Source organism: Canis lupus, chromosome 19 (genome assembly GCF_003254725.2).
Source record: "Canis lupus dingo isolate Sandy chromosome 19, ASM325472v2, whole genome shotgun sequence".
In the NCBI taxonomy this organism is placed as follows: Eukaryota; Metazoa; Chordata; class Mammalia; order Carnivora; family Canidae; genus Canis; species Canis lupus.
In genome coordinates this window covers 51065853-51082965 of record NC_064261.1, presented here as the reverse complement: position 1 = coordinate 51082965, position 17113 = coordinate 51065853, and the positions used below count along the sequence as shown (strand labels likewise).

General features: G+C 34.1%; 1 protein-coding gene across 20 annotated transcripts in view; it reads right to left on the bottom strand.

Annotated features, from left to right (window-relative positions):
* The window catches only part of MBD5 (methyl-CpG binding domain protein 5), a 435973-nt gene that overhangs the window by 71907 nt on the left and 346953 nt on the right, over nucleotides 1-17113 (bottom strand). For 17 of the 20 annotated variants that reach the window (XM_025431590.3, XM_025431683.3, XM_025431701.3 and 14 more), the window contains one exon: nucleotides 3089-3262. The exons of the other annotated variants lie outside the window; for them this stretch is intronic. The gene's annotated coding sequence lies outside the window, so the exon portion shown is untranslated. The remainder of the gene's footprint in view (nucleotides 1-3088; nucleotides 3263-17113) is intronic. 20 annotated transcript variants of the gene reach the window in all.

The window sequence follows — 17113 nt, the reverse complement described above, 5'->3', positions numbered from 1 at the left end:
GTAGATGTAGGAATAAAGCAGCATTATCTTCTCAGTGGTTGTCTCTGGGTAGCAGGAATATGAATGACTTATATTTTCTTCATTGCTTTCTGTATTTTCAAAATTTTCTAGAATAAAATGTCTTTACAATCAGGAAAAATATTATCTCCAAAAAACTATGTATTATATTCACAGATAAGCTAATTAATGTTTCCCTAATCCTTAAAAGCATTAGGGAAAACTTTTTATTGGAAATAGTCACAAGCTTTGTGTCTAGTATTATGCTATTAATTCTCTTTCTGTTTTAGCCAAGTAGAGAAAAATATATATGCTGCATTAACCTGGGTGCTCTAATTACTGAAAAGAAAAATTAAGACTATGCCTTTGACTAAAATGCTTCAGAGTGACACTCCTAATTTTCTCCTTGGAATACATCTCCCAACCCCACATTCTTGTTCTTCATTAAACCAAATTCTAGGGGCACCTGGGTAGGCTCAGTCATTAAGTGTCTGCCTTCAGCTCAGGTAATGATCAGGCTCCCTGCTCTGTGGGGAGTCTGCTTCTCTTTCTCCCACTCTCCCTGTTTGTGCTTTTTCTCTCTGCTAAATACATAAATAAAACCTTAAAAACAAAACCAATTTGTTTACCTCAGTTTAAATGTCACTTTCGCAGAGAGGCCTTCCCTGGTTTCCCCAATCATTATTTGATTTTCCAAGTCTAAATTGGGTACCCTTACAATTCTTCCTTACAATATCCAGTAATTCACATAAATTACTACACATAACTGAGCTTTCTTTTCACCCTTGCCATTCTACTTGAATGCAAAGAAAGAGCAATTGAGACAGTTAACTTCAAGTTAAAGCTTTCCATTGTGCCTTTAAAAATATTTAAGGAGGGCATCCGGGTGGTTCAGTCAGTTAGGTGATTAACTCTTGATTTTGGCTCAGGTCACGATCTCAGGATTATGAGATCCAGCTCTGTGTTGGGCTCTGCACTGAGCGTGGAGCCTGCTTAAGATTCTCTCTCTCCCTTTCCCTCTGCTCTTCCCCCCCACATGCTCATGCAGTCTTTCTCTCTAAAAAATAAACAAATAAAAAATAAAAATAAAAATATTTAAGGAAGTAGTAAGTGAGGATCTGTATACATGTGTAGAAAATACTATGCATTTACTTTAATTTTTTTAAAAAGAGATTTTATTTATTTATTTAGAGGGAGAGAGAGAGAGAATGAGCAGGGGGAGGGTTAGATGGAGAGGGAGATGCAGAGAATTTCAAGCAGACTTGCAGTGAAAGTAGAGCCGAAGGTGGGGTTCATGTCAGGACGCTGAAATCATGACCTGAGCCAAAACCAAGAATTGGATGCTTAACTGAGACACCCAGGTGCCCCCATTTTATTTTCTTAAAAGCTGAAAAGTGCATAAACACCAGCTCCTAAATACATATTCTGTAAAGAAATTAGAGAACTGTTTTAGTGTAGTAATAGGTTTTATCAGAGTATCTATAAAGTAAATTGATAAACTCACTATACTGAGAGAAAAATTATTTATGATTTCTTCCTGCATATTAGCCACCAGCAGAGTTTGCTATTTTTGCTTTTTGATAGTACAGCGAAGTTTCTCCTAGAGAATATTTATAAAAAACACTTGTCTGCATTTACATAATCTATTTTAGAGTAGACTAAGCAAATTTAAGGAGTAACTTCCACATCTTATCTGTACATTACTGGTATTTTGGCTACTCCGGGAACAGCTCAATATATATAGGTCAAATCATTGTTGAGAAATGATATACAGGAGCAGCGGAGTGGCTCAATGGTTGAGCATCTGCTTTGGCTCAGGTTGTGATCCTAGAGTCCCGGGATCGAGTCCCACGTCAGGCTCCCTGGATGCAGCCTGCTTCTCCCTCTGCCTGTGTCTCTGCCTCTCTCTCTGTGTCATGAATAAATGAATAAAATCTTAAAAATGATATACATCAATATTGCTTGTTTCCCCAAAACTGTACTAAGAATGAGACAATTATGAATTATGCCCATTTGGGGCTGTATAACATATTTAAACAAACTGATATTTACATGCCCCTTAACTTACAAATGTTTAGCACTCTTCAGTTCATCTGGCAATGGACACCAAGGACCTACTTGAAGTAATCAGTTCTGTAGAGAGATAATGGTGCCCCCTAGTAACCTTGAAAATCAGCTTACTCAAGGTGGAAATAAGATTTCCCAGCCCTTGTAGAAACCCACCTGAAGACACTGTCTCTAAACATGTAGCAATATCTAGGAAAACTCACGTCCAATCAGTGCCTCCAACAAACGTAATTAAATGTAAAAGATAACTATAGTCTAATTGTTCAATAAGGTCTCTCAAGAAGGAAGGGAGGAATATGGTCTCTGTGTGGATTCTATAAACAGGAGTCCAAAGCATACAATCTATAAGTCCCATGAAATAAGTGATATTTTATTGTGTTTATTAGCTCACACATCAGGAACAATATGAATGTGTAGTAATACCTGAAGGTATTTTATGGTGTCATATGAAAAGTCTCTCAAGAAGACTCCATTTAGCATTGGACTACTCACTAGAATGCTGAGGGAGGCAGAGAAAATATAGCAGCCGAAGAAAAGTTATGCACAAAGTATTCAGGTTGGAGAGGAAGGGAGTTTCAGTATCATAAAACCAGGCACAGAGTATCTTAGAGAAATGCTGAAGAAAAGTAAAACCTTTGGAGAACAAGGTCTCTAATTTAACAAATAGTTTTTTTTTTTTTTTTAAAGATTTAATTTATTTATTCATGAGAGACACAGAGAGAAGCAGAGACATAGGCAGAGGGAGAAGCAGGCTCCCTGCAGGGAGCCGGATGTGGGACTCCATTCCTGAACTGGGATCACACCCTGGGCCAAAGGCAGATGATCAACCGCTGAGCCACCCATGGGTCCCTAATTTAACAAACAGTTAAGCAAAATATAAGACCAAGTCAAACAAGAGGACTCTGGGCCAAATTCCACCTGTGGAAGCTTTTGGCATGTACACAGTTTAAGAAAAATAAAACGAATTAGTTGATAATATTTAAATTAAAAGATTTCACATGAAAATTTGCATTTCCTTCTTTACCTGAGAAACCGGACAATTTGGTAACACTAGGTCAACATTCCTGCCTTGCAACAATTATCTGGAACGGAGCAGTGGCTGCTCCTTCAGAAAGGACTTGGCTCTCCAGTTCAGGGCAGTGGCTTCCTGCTTCATTCCCACCAGCCTGGCCTCTGTAGGCACTTGGGTTTCCAATCTCTGGAATAGAAAGGACCTTGAGATAAGGTTTGATGGACTCACTGTAGTCCTTGACAAGGAGTACAACTTATTATTATTATTTTAATGACCATTTAACCTACACTTCATAGTTTCTTCACAAAGGTGGAGAATGAACTCTCAGTGGATCATCATGCATTACTAGTATGTGGAGGAGTGCTAGGAAGACAGCTAAAACCAAGAGCAAACAGCTACTTTTCTTGATAAAACTGTGATGACTCGGAAAACCGAGGTGATTTTTGAGTTAGAGAGGTAGAGGGTACACAGAATTCTCAACCAGCTTCAATCTTCTATCTCCCCTTCTTTTTCAGTTTTGTCATTAGTAATACCACATTAACATTATCTCAAGAACTCATCTTGGGATCAAAGAATTATGGAACCAAATTGTACATTACCATTATTGAGTTATAAAATGCCATTCCTCTCTCCAACTTTTAACTCTTTCAGCAAAAAAGAAAAAAAAATAACTTATAAGGACTTTCAAAAGTGCACTTGAGACCTTATCACCCCTTACTCTATTTGACAAGATTCTTTCTCAGTCAGGGCAAAATAATCATTGAGACAGTGTGACTCATTTTGTTCTATTTCTACAGCTAAAGAACAGCCTTCTCATTTTTGTTGGATTTCACAGGTGCTCTGATATCATTAAATTCATAATTTGGGTATTAGGTACAAGTATTTCAATGAAAGCAAATAAACAAATGGGTTATATTTGCCTTATAAGCTAATTTCTTGTAAATACAGATCTGTATCAGACCCTAGAGGCGTATCACCCATGAGAGCAATGGCAAATACACTTTTTATTTTATTTTTTTAAAGTAATCTTTGCATCCAACGTGGGGCTTGAATTCATCTGACTCTGAGATCAAGAGTTGCATGTCTACTGACTGAGCCAGCCAGGCACCCTTAACTTCTTTTAATTGGAAGAGTAAGGACCACATCATTGGACCATAATCACTGGACCATAATCATTGCACAGTGTCCTCCTTCATCTTTAGGTATTTCCTGATAGCCAGCCTACTTGTTCTTTTCTCTTTTTGGTTTTAGGCCAAAGGGGACAGGGGAATGTGTGTGTATAGGACATGGTATACAGCTTGCTGGAGCTTCGCTATTCCTCAGAAAGCAGCCAAGAGAGACGAAGGAGCAACTAAGGGATGCGGGACTAAGATTTAAATAACTATATTTCTATAATCCTGATATTTTAAAGGTACTCCAGGCATTAGATAGTTTTAAGTATTTACTGGCCATCAATTACATGTGAAGCACAGTAATGGATACTAAGGAAGTGGACGTAAAGAGAATACACGCCCAGGAGGTGGAGGGTAGGGAGTGGGGCAATCAGGGAAATCGGTAATTACAACACTGAATGACAATGGTTACAATAGGGCTAAATATGGAGTGCCAAAGCACAAAGAGTTAGTCTAGTTTTCAGGGAGAGAAAGAGGGATGCAGAATACATTTAAAGATGAACTGAAGTTAGACAAAGAAAGGTTAGTAGGAGACCTGAAACTTCACGTAATCCATGCAAATGATCTTAGTTCCAAAAGATTAATATTAAAGATTTCACATTTCTGTCTGATGATAACAATTCCAATATTGTACTTATTTTTAGCTGGTACGCAAGCATAAGGGTCTCATTTTATCAGAACTTTTAACCTTGAGATGGGATAAGTGATGAAGCATTAATGAATATTTTCCACAGGAAGATCTGGATGCCTGCCTCATGCCTGAAATAGAAAACGGTGACTTGACATCTAGATAAGCAAATATCGTTTTCTAGAAGAAATACTATCAAAGGACAGTGATTCACGTCAATAAGAAAGTATTATTAGATGTGAATGCATTGGAAGCAGAGGCTAAAAGGAGGAAGATGTGGATGAGGGAGTCTTAGCCTGCAGATAAAGTAGTTCAAAACCATATGGAAGTATATCTCTTAATAAAGAGGTTCATAAGCAATGAAAATAAGATGACTACTGTTTTAAAGCTATTCTAGACAAATATATAAATAATATTAGCTGACTTCCTACCATCTTCTGGGAACAGCACTGAGCATTTTATACATACATACATTAACTCGTTTAATCCTTGTCACAACCCTATAAATAAGTACTATTATTTTTTCTTTTCCTAGAGTTAAGGAAATGGAGGCAAGATAAATTAAGTAAGTTTACCTTCTCTTTTCCCCTCCGGTAACTTATATCCTTCTTTCCTATTTTATTCTTTTTCTCCTTAGTGTTTATCACTAACATACTATATATTTTACATTTACCCTATTGTTATTTCCCCCGACAAGAACATAAGCTCTGCAAGCACATGGCCATATAAGTCATCACAAAGACAAAAGTCCTTATAATTTTTTGCTTTAGGTTCAATACTCCTTGAAAGCTGGCTGTATTTCAACTTTTTTTATTTCTCATAGCAGATAGTACACAACCTTACAAATGCTGGAGCCAAAAATATTTGAGACTGAATGATGAGCATTATTAATCAGTAAGCATGTACTGAGACCTTGTCATGCTAAACACTGCAACTGTCACTGTCGGATAGAGAAGTACAAAATACCATCAGTGTTCTCAGAGAACTTAATACCTAGGAACAGAAAAAGGTAGAGGCATGAGGAATACCCAGGCTACAAATGAAGAAGGCCTTTGCTACTTCCATTCTTCAACCTAATGATGTCTAAAAATGCTTATTCACCTCCTCCCAAGACACTCTAGTAGTTTGCTGCCTTAAAATTTCGTGGAAATGCCAGGATTGTTCATAACTCTATGCCTTTGCACATGTTGTTCCCTGGACATTGAAAGATTTCCTTCTCCGTTCCTTTTTTTTTTTTTTAATTTTATTTATTCATTCATGAGAGACATGGAGAGAGAGAAAGAGGCAGAGACACAGGCAGAGGGAGAAGCAGGCTCCATGCAGGGAGCCCGACGTGGGACTCGATCCCAGGTCTCCAGGATCACACCCTGGGCCAGAGGCAGCGCTAAACCACTGAGCCACCTGGGCTGCCCATCCTTCTCCATTCTTGAAGCAACCTTGTGCTCTTTAAATTCTAGAGTCAATTCCTCCTGGTAGCCCCCTCTAGCCTCCTGCTCAGAGTTACTTATTCATTCTTCTCTCATCTGACAGTGCTGTTTACATGTATGTAGCAGCATGGCTATACTGTTTTATGTACACACATTGCCTGTTTCATATAGCTTTGTTTCTGTGGTTTCCAAACACATTACCAGGTATGCACACCATGGTATGCAAACAATATGCTTTGAGCTGAATTGGTTTTTCTCACCTTTCAAAACAGTAAAGAACTTTTTTACTCCCCTAAAATATAGTCATAAAATAGAAAAATTCTTTTTAGTAATCTGTTAAAACCACCCAGTGATATATGAACATGGCTAATTGCAGTTGTGCATTCAGCCAAAATCTAATGGAGGCTAAATAGAATCTACTTTTATTCTATTTTCAGCACAATTTCTAAATTTGGAGACTGTCTACAGTGCCTAGATGAGAGCCTGGCACAAAGAGAATTACTTGTTGAATAAATGACATGAATGTTTGTATACAAACTAAATGCCATGGCATGGTAAAAATGTACTATAGAAACTCAGAGATGAGGTAATAAATGATAGAACAGTGAGCTAATGGTTAGGAAGTTTGGAATCTGAAATTTTCTAGCTGTATGCAACTTTGAGTAAGACACTTAACCTGAGCTTTAATTTTTCAATTTGTAAAATTCATGGGTTAGGCTGGATCAGTATTTTAAAAATTATTTTAGTATATGTCTCTTTTATCTAATGAAATCTAACTGGAATCTACATCATATAAAACAGAAAAAGAGACTTACTAGTAATAATTCTTTTTATAAGACCAAATTATAATATTACTTGTTAAAATCCACCAATGAAAATAAGGCACTATTTTGATTAGTAAAAAATATGAAATCAAGAGATATGAATGACAGTTGCAATTTTAAATCATCTTTAAAAGAGTGATTTTTGTACTTTGGCTTTATAATATTGATACAATTCTGAATACCACAAAAAAGCTATTGCCAAGGGTAACTCTTTTTAAATAAAAAAGTGAATTTGGCTTTGGCAACATTAAGATCTTTGCAATTAAAATGGTCTAGAAGCTTGAAGGAAGGAAGAGTAAAGAAAATTTTGTTTCCAAAACTGAATGAGTGTATCTAATCACTACTCATGTTTCTGGGCATAAATGTAAAATATGGGCAAGAAATACTCAAAACTAAAATCAAGCAAGAAAATTTCCTTTAATACAATATTATCATATTAATTTGCCATCACAAAACTGTTAAGGAGTGATAAGGATACATGGCAGAAAGCTGCCCCTATGTCATGCCTGTATTTATTCAATGAAGCATATATGCTATAGCAGTGCTTTTACTTGCATAACTTGATTTGGATATATAATAATGAACTCAAGTTTTTAAAAAGCCCAGCTAAAAGCTTAAAAATAAAAATGCATACTCATAAGAAGTTCAAATATGTATATGAATATTGGTAGCAAAGTTTTAGTCAGCAGTTCATAAAATATAAACTAGTAGCATGGTTTATTTTTGTTTCACTATGTGTTTATGTGCTTGTTTCATGATGTGTTTACAACTTGGTATAACATATCTGAGTAAACACATTACTTTTATTATGGTGTTAATATATTTTTAAAATTTAAATTTGTGTCCAACATTTGGAAAACTTTGAAGAATCTCTTCTGAGCTGGTTGTTCTTCTGGTTCATCCAATTCTACCATTTTTACCAAAGCTAGAAAAGCAAGAAAGACTTCAAAGATGACTTCAATTTTTTCAATTCAATCTTATATATGTTTACTGAGATTAGACTCCCTTGGAACATGAAAAAGCCTGGTATCAGATTGAAGTTAAGAATTGTGTTAAGAAGTATCATGAACATAGCTTTATTATTATTTTTTTATGAACATAGCTTTAAAAATATGTCCATCTTCCTTGTATAAGTCGAATCTCTATGTACGTAAGCTCAAAAGAGTTTTGGTATCATAATCCATGACATTCTAACATAAACACTGCTGGTCTATAGGCATCTTAACTTAAAAATGCAATCTCATTCCTATGTAGTTATTTGCTGACAATGATATCTGTCAGATGGAGAATAACTTGTCAGTGGTTTTGCCATTATTTACTTGAGGAACATATTCTGGTTTGAACTACAGAGGAAACTCACTTAACCGACCTCTACTTAAACAAATCAATCAATTTATCAAAACAGCATTTCTATTTGAAAACAGACAAATGTTTACCTCTGCTCTTACCATTTGAGTTGTATGTTTTCCAATATTAGTTGTGTTGTTTCCAAAGCTGTCTGAGTCAATAACATTTGCTGGTTAGGAATTTATTAATATTTCGTAAACTAATGAACATAAGCATAAAAAGAGAATGACTGTTTCTGTGAAAATTAAGTTGAAAGCATAATGCTTAACACCAGCCTCCTAAAAATGAGGTCAAATAAGATGGGAAAGTGGAAAGTCTCCAGAAGGCGGGTAACCCTAAAAATCTTGAACAATTCTGTATTCAGATTACTTTGCAAGTGAATTCTTGTTCCTCTCCAAAGTTAAAACAAAACAAAACAACAGAAACAAACCACATTGATATAAAGACACTGTTGTACTCCAACAAGTAAACTCATCAGGAAAGGCTTTGATCCAAAAAATTGTTGATTACTTTTAACTATAGAAATTACTTTTATTATAGATTATTTTGAACTGATGGTTACTAAAAGGGAGGTGGTGGGGGGATGGGTTAAATAGGTGATGGAGATTAAGGACTGCACTTGCTCTGATGAGCACAAGGTGTTGTATATCAGTGTTGAATCATCAAATTGTACACATGAAACTAATATTACACTGAATATTAACTAACTAGAATTTAAATTAAAACTTAAAAAAATAAAAAGATTATTGGCTGAATGTACATTTATAGATTGAAAGATATACGTATTTTTATTGATTCTCTGTTTAATACATCTTTTTATTTTTAAATTTTTATTATTTATTTATTTTTAAATGCATCTTTTTAATGAATAAATCAACTACAAGTTCAGATTGTGATGGATAAGAGGACTTCCCTATTACTGTTACAAAAGCAATATTTGTGACTGAGAATATGAATTAATGTTGAAATGAAATTGTTTGGGACTGAAGGTCTATTTTCATTTGATTCTCATTATTTTAAAACCACATTGATAAAGAAGTTATTATATAATCATTCAATGAAGAATCTTTAGTGAGAAATAAACTTTGAAAAGAGATATATCTAACAATCTCCTAAAAATAACTGACACCAAGAAATGACAGGATTATAATCAGAAAGTAATTAATTCACAGTCAATATACATTTCTCAGAAACTGGTACATAGGCAAGAAGTTAATAAAGATATAAATGATTAGTACTACATAAAATGCTCAATCTAATGGAAAACACAGAGGATTATACAAATCAGTAAGAATTATAAATGCACATTTTAAAAAAGAGCACATGATATGGAAAAAATTAGCACAGTATCATGGTTGAGAGCATGGGTTCTGGACCCAGACTAGTGGAATTAAAATTTCAGCTCTATTACTTAACGTAGACTTAGGATAACTTACATTTCTGTCCCTCAGTTTTCTCATTTGCAAATTGAAGATGATAATTATACCTAATACATAGTGTTGAGCAAATTGAATAAATGAAGGACTTAGTGCCTGGCCCATAGTCAGCACTATGTAAATATTTGGTAAATAAATAAAAATAACTGGCCACAAAGACAATCTCAAAGATTCCAAACAACTGAAATCACATAGAATGTATCATCTGATTAATTTCCATATAGAACATCTTAAGAAAATAATATTCCCAAATACCTTTGTGTTTGCAAATTAAAAAAACAGTGATTCATATATAGGCAGCCTTGAAAGTCAATATGAGGTCAGTGATCATATATTTATGGCATAATCCAAAATGTGACCTTATTTGCCAGAATATACTTTATCAGACAAGACAGCAATATAAAAAGAGTTGGATTTCTGGGTTACTGAGCATAGGTATGGAAAAAGCAAAAACAGAATAGATCACATTTGCAATTTAATATCAAACTGTTCTAAAAAATATACACAAATACCCATACAGAGTGTGAGAATGATAAAGCAAATATGGCAAAAATGTTAATTGTTGAATTTGTGTTTATAAATAATACATATAGATAAAAGATTATTTAATAAATAGTTTGCATATACTATTATAACTTCTTGATAAGTTTGAAATCATTTCAAAATACAAAGTTTTAAAAACGTAGGGAAAACACAAGACAGAGGGGCAATGAAGTTTGAAATATGGCAAATGTGTTACTGAAATTATGGAAAATAGAATACAAACCAGATTCTCTATAAAATAAAATCTAATCTAGAATAGAATCTAAAGGTCTATATGAAGGTAAAGAACATGCAATACAGGTATAAGGGAAGGAGGAAAGGAAATGCAAGTAGATAAAAGGCAGGAGAAATAGTCTCACCTGAAGGAGTTAAAATGCAGACCCAAGAAAATTATAAGGTAAAGTAATTAAATGCTCAAATAAATAAAGGGCAAAGTAAAGTTCCGTAGAAAGGGCTAAGGTACTTTTGAATTTCTTCCTTACTTTGCCCAACTCCCTCAACCACATGTATCAGTTGGAATAACTCAAATTTAAGGTAAAGACTGTTTAGGAAGTAAGGAAAGAAAGAAGGAAAGAAGGAAAAGAAAGATGTGGAGGCTATAGAAACTGAGAAAAAGAATCCATGTGCACAAATGGAGAAGGGTGAAATTTGGGAGAGGCAACAGGTAGAGAAGGTAAAACTTTCTGGAGAAGTGGATAGAAATGGGCTCCTTCATAGTAGGTATATGTGTGAAATTGGATTGGTCCTATTGACTAATGAATTGGTTTTGCACATTTATCAGGAGAAGTAACTATTGTATGAGATATAGTTAACAAATAAAGAAATAAAACTGTCAGGACTTGAAGTCAATGTGATTATTTATTCAGAAAGCTCAGACTGAAAAATTATTAGAGCCAATGACAACGATTTTTAGAGGGTAGCTGGGTATAAAACAACATACAAAAAAAAAGAAAGGGATAACTGTCCTATCTACTAGTAAAAATATTAAAAAGCTGTAGTATTGGGGCACTTGGGTGACTCGGTTGGTTGAATATCTGACTCTTGGTTTCAGCTCAGTTCATGATCTCAGGGTCATGAGATGAAGACCTGCATCCAGCTCTGTGCTCAGTGCAGAGTCTGCTTAAGATTCTCTCTTCCTCTCTCTATCCCTCTCCCAATCCATCCCTCAGCTCTCATCCTCTCTCTCCCCTCAAATAAATAAATGAATAAAATTTAAAAATAAATCAATAAAAGTCATAGTATTGATTCAATAATAGGCAAGTAGTGTACTAAAAGGGCGTGGCCATGAATAAACCTATAGATATGCAAATTTAGTTCATCATACAGGTGTCATTTTAATTCTGTAGGAAAATGATGGCCAATTAAATACATACAGTTGGGATAACTGGATACCCATTTGGAAAAGAAGAATAAGTTACTTCCATAACACATCTAATTCATAAAAATACACTCCAGGTGATTCAAGACTTAAGTAAAAAACAAACACAAATCAAACTAAAATATAAATGCATTAAGGCAATATAAAAGAATATATTAATGTGTGCTAATTTGTGCTATATTTATGAAGGACTTTTTTTTTTTTAAAGATTTTATTTATTTATTCATGAGAGACACAGAGAGAAAGGCAGAGACACAGGCAGAGGGAGAAGCAGGCTCCTTGTGGGGAGCCCAACATGGGACTTGATCTTATGACTCTGGGATCATGACCTAAGCCAACGGCAGAGGCTCAAACACTGAGGCACCCAGGCATCCCTATGAAGGACTTCTAAAAGAGATGAAAAGCAAATGCCATAATGAAAAAGACTGTTCGGTTTGACTACACCAAAATTTAAAACTTCCATTCAGGGGAAGAATCACAAAAAACTTAAAAAATAATTGAGAGGCTGGGGAAAATATTCAGAACATAATTAACAAAGTATTAATATTTGGAATGTATTAAGAGCTTCTAAAATTAGTAATAAAAAGACACAAAGCCCAAAAGAAAAATGGATAGTAAATAGGATAGGTAAAGAGGTAAAGCAAAAGGCCGATCAATTTAAGAAAGGATACCCAATCTTAGTAGTAATTGGAAAATGCAAAATAAAGTAATAAAGAAGTATCACTTTTCACTCATATGACATGTAAAATGAAAAGATTGGTAATATCAAGTTTGGTTGAGTATGGGAAAATGAGTGTAATAAACTACTGGTAGAAGGACAAACTGTAAAAAAAAAAAGAAGGACAAACTGTTACCTCCTTTTAGGAGGGTAATGAATCAATATCAATATGAGTTTAAGACATGCATATCCTTTGAAACAGCAATCCCTCTTGACCATGCATGGAAAATAATCAAATATGTGCACAAATAATAATGTAAAATGATCTTCACAGTAACAGGATCATTAGAATGAAAAACACAAAACAGCCTGCATGCCTATTAATTAGAGAATAGGTAAATAAATAATATAACATTTATAATATGGAAGATAATACAACACTTAAAAGAGGTAGTTCTATAAGTGATACGGGAAGATTTCCAAGACATACTGTTAAGTGAAGAAAAGCAAGTTGAAGAACATATTCTAAGTGTAAAAACATTTAAGTGACATTTAAATATCACACATAACAGAGTACTTTTAGTATCTATAGATGGTGAAATTGAGTTCCCTTTTACATAAAATACCATGAATTCCCATCCTTTCTTTCCTTGGGTGGTCTTAGTAAAAATAATCTTTGTATCTTAATCTTTAGAGACTAAAATTACAAGTTCAAACAAACGTGGACTCAGTACCCACTATACAAGTGCTCAAAAACAAATTTACATGGTATAATTCCTCCAAACCTTTTTGGAAATCACTTGGGAGCCTCACTTAAGTGGCATGAAGCAATCAAGTACTTAGAACAGAATTATGTTTATTTTTGGCAATGGACACAAACTGAAGTTCTACTTTCAAGAACTGACTCAGGAATAAATTTTAACACATAATAGAGGTGTATGAGGTCCAATTACTCATATTAAATCTTGGCTTTCTATGTTCATTAACATGGACTTTAATATTTTATAGCAAAGAGCCTAGAATGCATTCTTTTATAAAAGCATTTGATTTTGTTTGTTTTTATTATGTAAATTTCCTTAGGATTCTTTAGCTTATAATTTTAAAGTTTTTCCTTGAAGACTTAAAATGTGTAAAAGAATTTTTTGGGACCAAGAATGAAAACACGACAGCGACCTTGATACAATGAACATACCAGTGAATTATGTCTGAGTTTTAAGAATACTCAGCATGGGAGAAACTCTTGGGCATCTGGACTAACTAGGACTCTAAAACACTAAAGTTGGCTTAGGAGGCTTTAGGAACATGAGGACATAAGATGATGCGAGCAATTTCATTTCTGGGCGTATCAATCTAATGTTAAGGAAAAAATTTCCATGGCAATTTAATATAGAGGCAAAGGGGCAGAATCAAAGGATAAAGCTTTTTTTAGTTCTAACCATAGGTACCATTTATTGCAGCTTTTTGTTTTTAAACTTCTAATTAGGATATGTTTTAACAATTTTATTTTTGTAATTTTCAAGATGGATTCTAATGACTCAGATTAACCCATCAGCTAATAAATTAATGACTCAGATTAACCTGTCAGCTAATAAATCAGTCTCTATCGACTTACAAAATATCTAAAAAAGGTTACAAAGCTTTAAGACCATATATTAATTTAGCACATAGCTGAGCAGTATTACTAGCTATTGATTCATTATACTGGTCAGAAAGATACCCAAATTAGAATCAGATGTTGACAAATAAATCATCTATTAAACATAGCAGGCAACTACAAAACAGCCATGAATTTTTACACTAAAAACAAGAGGGACAAATAGAAGGAGTTTGTCAAATTTGTAAGAAAATAATCCTGAAACCCTCATGCAAACTTCAAACTACCAGGCCATTTCCTATTAATAATAACAATTAATAAATAAATCTGAAAATATGACTGCAATGGTAATTCTAAAGCTTCAAGAATGAACACTTCAATAGACAACTGTAGTAGTAATTTTTATATTTTAATCATGAACACTTCAAAAGATAAAATCACTAAAAAGATGCCAGGATATTACAATACAAATGCTATGATTTACCTGTGTTATATGACTAATGCTGAATAATAAAGCAATAAAATTCCATACTATTTCATATTTTCAACCATGGGTTTATATGAAACATTGTCAAACAAGTTCACCACTAGAGAAGTTCTATTTTTTAAAGAAAATTCCTCAATCCACTTTGTATATATAAATATTCATATAAATCATTTTAATATATAACATAAAAATGACAGCTGCTGGAAATTTTCATGAATCTTACAAAATATAAAAAGCTATAAACAATTAAAAATGAAATTATATTTAACAAAAATGCAGGTTGTGAGATGATGTTGATGTTACTCTTTTTCATTGTTCATCAATAGATAAACAAGGGTAACTAGGTCACAGTGAATTAGTAATTTGGATAATGAGAGTTTTTACAGTACCAATATCTTTTTTTCCCCTCATTGGACTTTACATTTTTTAATTTTTATTTTTTAAAGATTTTATTTATTTATTTGTGAGAGACACAGAGAGAGAGAGGCAAAGACGTAGGCAGAGGGAAAAGCAGGCTCCCTATGGGGAGCCTGATGTGGAACTTGATCTCAGAACCCCAAGATCATGACCTGAACCCAAGGCAGACGCTGAATCACTGAGCCACCCAGGCGTCCCCCTCATTGGACTTTTTAATACTTTGGTTTAAAGAAAATCTTTGTTAAAAAGTGAATTTTATTCTAAGTTTTATGATTTGCTTTCTTATATGTTTATTCATTCATTCACTCATTCAAAAACTCAATCAAGTATCAACTCAAATGAAATCATTTAAATCCTTCATGAGGGCCTTCTATATAGATCAGACATAGTTCTAGGTACTAGGGACACTGCATTTGGGAGGCTTACACTGTAGTGTTGGTGACAGAACAAAAACCTATAAGCAAATACTTAAATAACTGCAGGTCATGTTAAGTGCTATCAAAGAAATAAACAAGGGCCAAAGAGAAAACAAGGATGTAGGGTGGTGGGGAGAGATCTCCTTCGAGACCAGGGAAGTCCTCTTTGAGGAGGTGAAATTTGAGAGGCGTGAAGGATGAGAAAGAAACTGACCATAAGAATGGAGGGTGGGTTGGTGGGGAGTATTCTAGGCAAAGGAAACAGCATGTGCAAAACTCCAGAGCTGAGCATGAGTTGGGTGTGTTACAGAACTGAAGTTAAGATTGATGTTGCTAGAATGTAATGAGGGAAGGGAAGAGGGGTAGCATGAGATGAAGTTGGAGAAGCAAGCAAGGAAGGAACCATGTAGGGCCATCTTATTCATAGTCATGTTTTGAATTTTATTTTATTTTAATTGCAGTGGGAAAACAACTGAGGAGTTGAGTTTAAGCAGAGGAGTGACAAGACCCTAACTGCACTTTAGGAGGGTACTTCTTTTTAGCTGTACTAAGAATGGACTGGGAGAAGCAATCTGCTAAAAGTCTTTGTGATAAAAGCTGACAAAATTTTGGATGCCTGTTCTCAACCGTCTCTTAAAACGACTTCTTTCTATTTAACTGAATAATAATAGGCACAATTGGAATAATTGGAGAAGTGGGTCATATTATCTTGGGATTGTAATAGCCTAGGAAGTGCACATTGGGAGTGGTTACACAGGTACTTTAGACTTTGGAAAGCATAGTTCAAAGTATTCAAAGAGGTAAAAGTGCATTGTAAGCATCTATTATAAGGAAGGCAAAAAAGGTTTTGAAGTTATTAAAAAAAAAAAAATAACATTTTGACCATAACCATACAAACAGCCTAAGCCCAAAGATAAAGAAAACAGAGAGAAATCTGTAGAAGCTCAAGGAGTTGTACAGGGAGTTTTCTATGTTGCTGAGCTATAGAGAAGCTGTGTATAAAAGGCAAAAGGAAAGGCACATAAACCCAATTCAGCCTTCAAGACCTTGTGTGATTTGACCTCTGAACACCCATTTTGTGAGTGTCTTTCCCTGAGCATAGTTTATAAGTGTTTCTCTCCAGTCATGTCTTTTTTTCTGTTCCCAGAATATGTCAAATTTATTCTTGACTTTGGGCTTTTGCAGTTGCTGTTCTTTGTTCTAAAACCCTTCTAATATTTGAGCTCCAAAAGCATCTCAAAATGTCATCTTGTTTATTTTCTTCACAGCATATATTCCTAACTTAAATAAAATTACAGCTTATATGTTTATTGCCTTTCTCTCATCACTAGAATCTCAGCAAGAGAGCAAGGACTTTGTCTATCATTTTCATGGCATTATCCTCAGTGCTTATCATAGCATCTGGCACATTATAGGCTTTTGATAAATATTTTTTGATTGGAAAGAAGGAAGAAAGGTAGAAACAAGGGAAGGAGAAATGAAAAGGCATCTGAGAAAATTGTCAAAAAAGTTTACCAAATCCAGAATAAAGTGAAGTTTAGAAAAATCCTAGAGATATAATAGGTACTTTTAAAGTTATGATTGGAATAGGAAGATTAAGGGATACTTGGGTAAACAACTGTAATAATAAAATGAAATTAAAAGAAAATTAAATTTTAATTTTATTTTTTTTCTTGATAAAAAATAAATCTCATGTCAAAATGAAAAAAA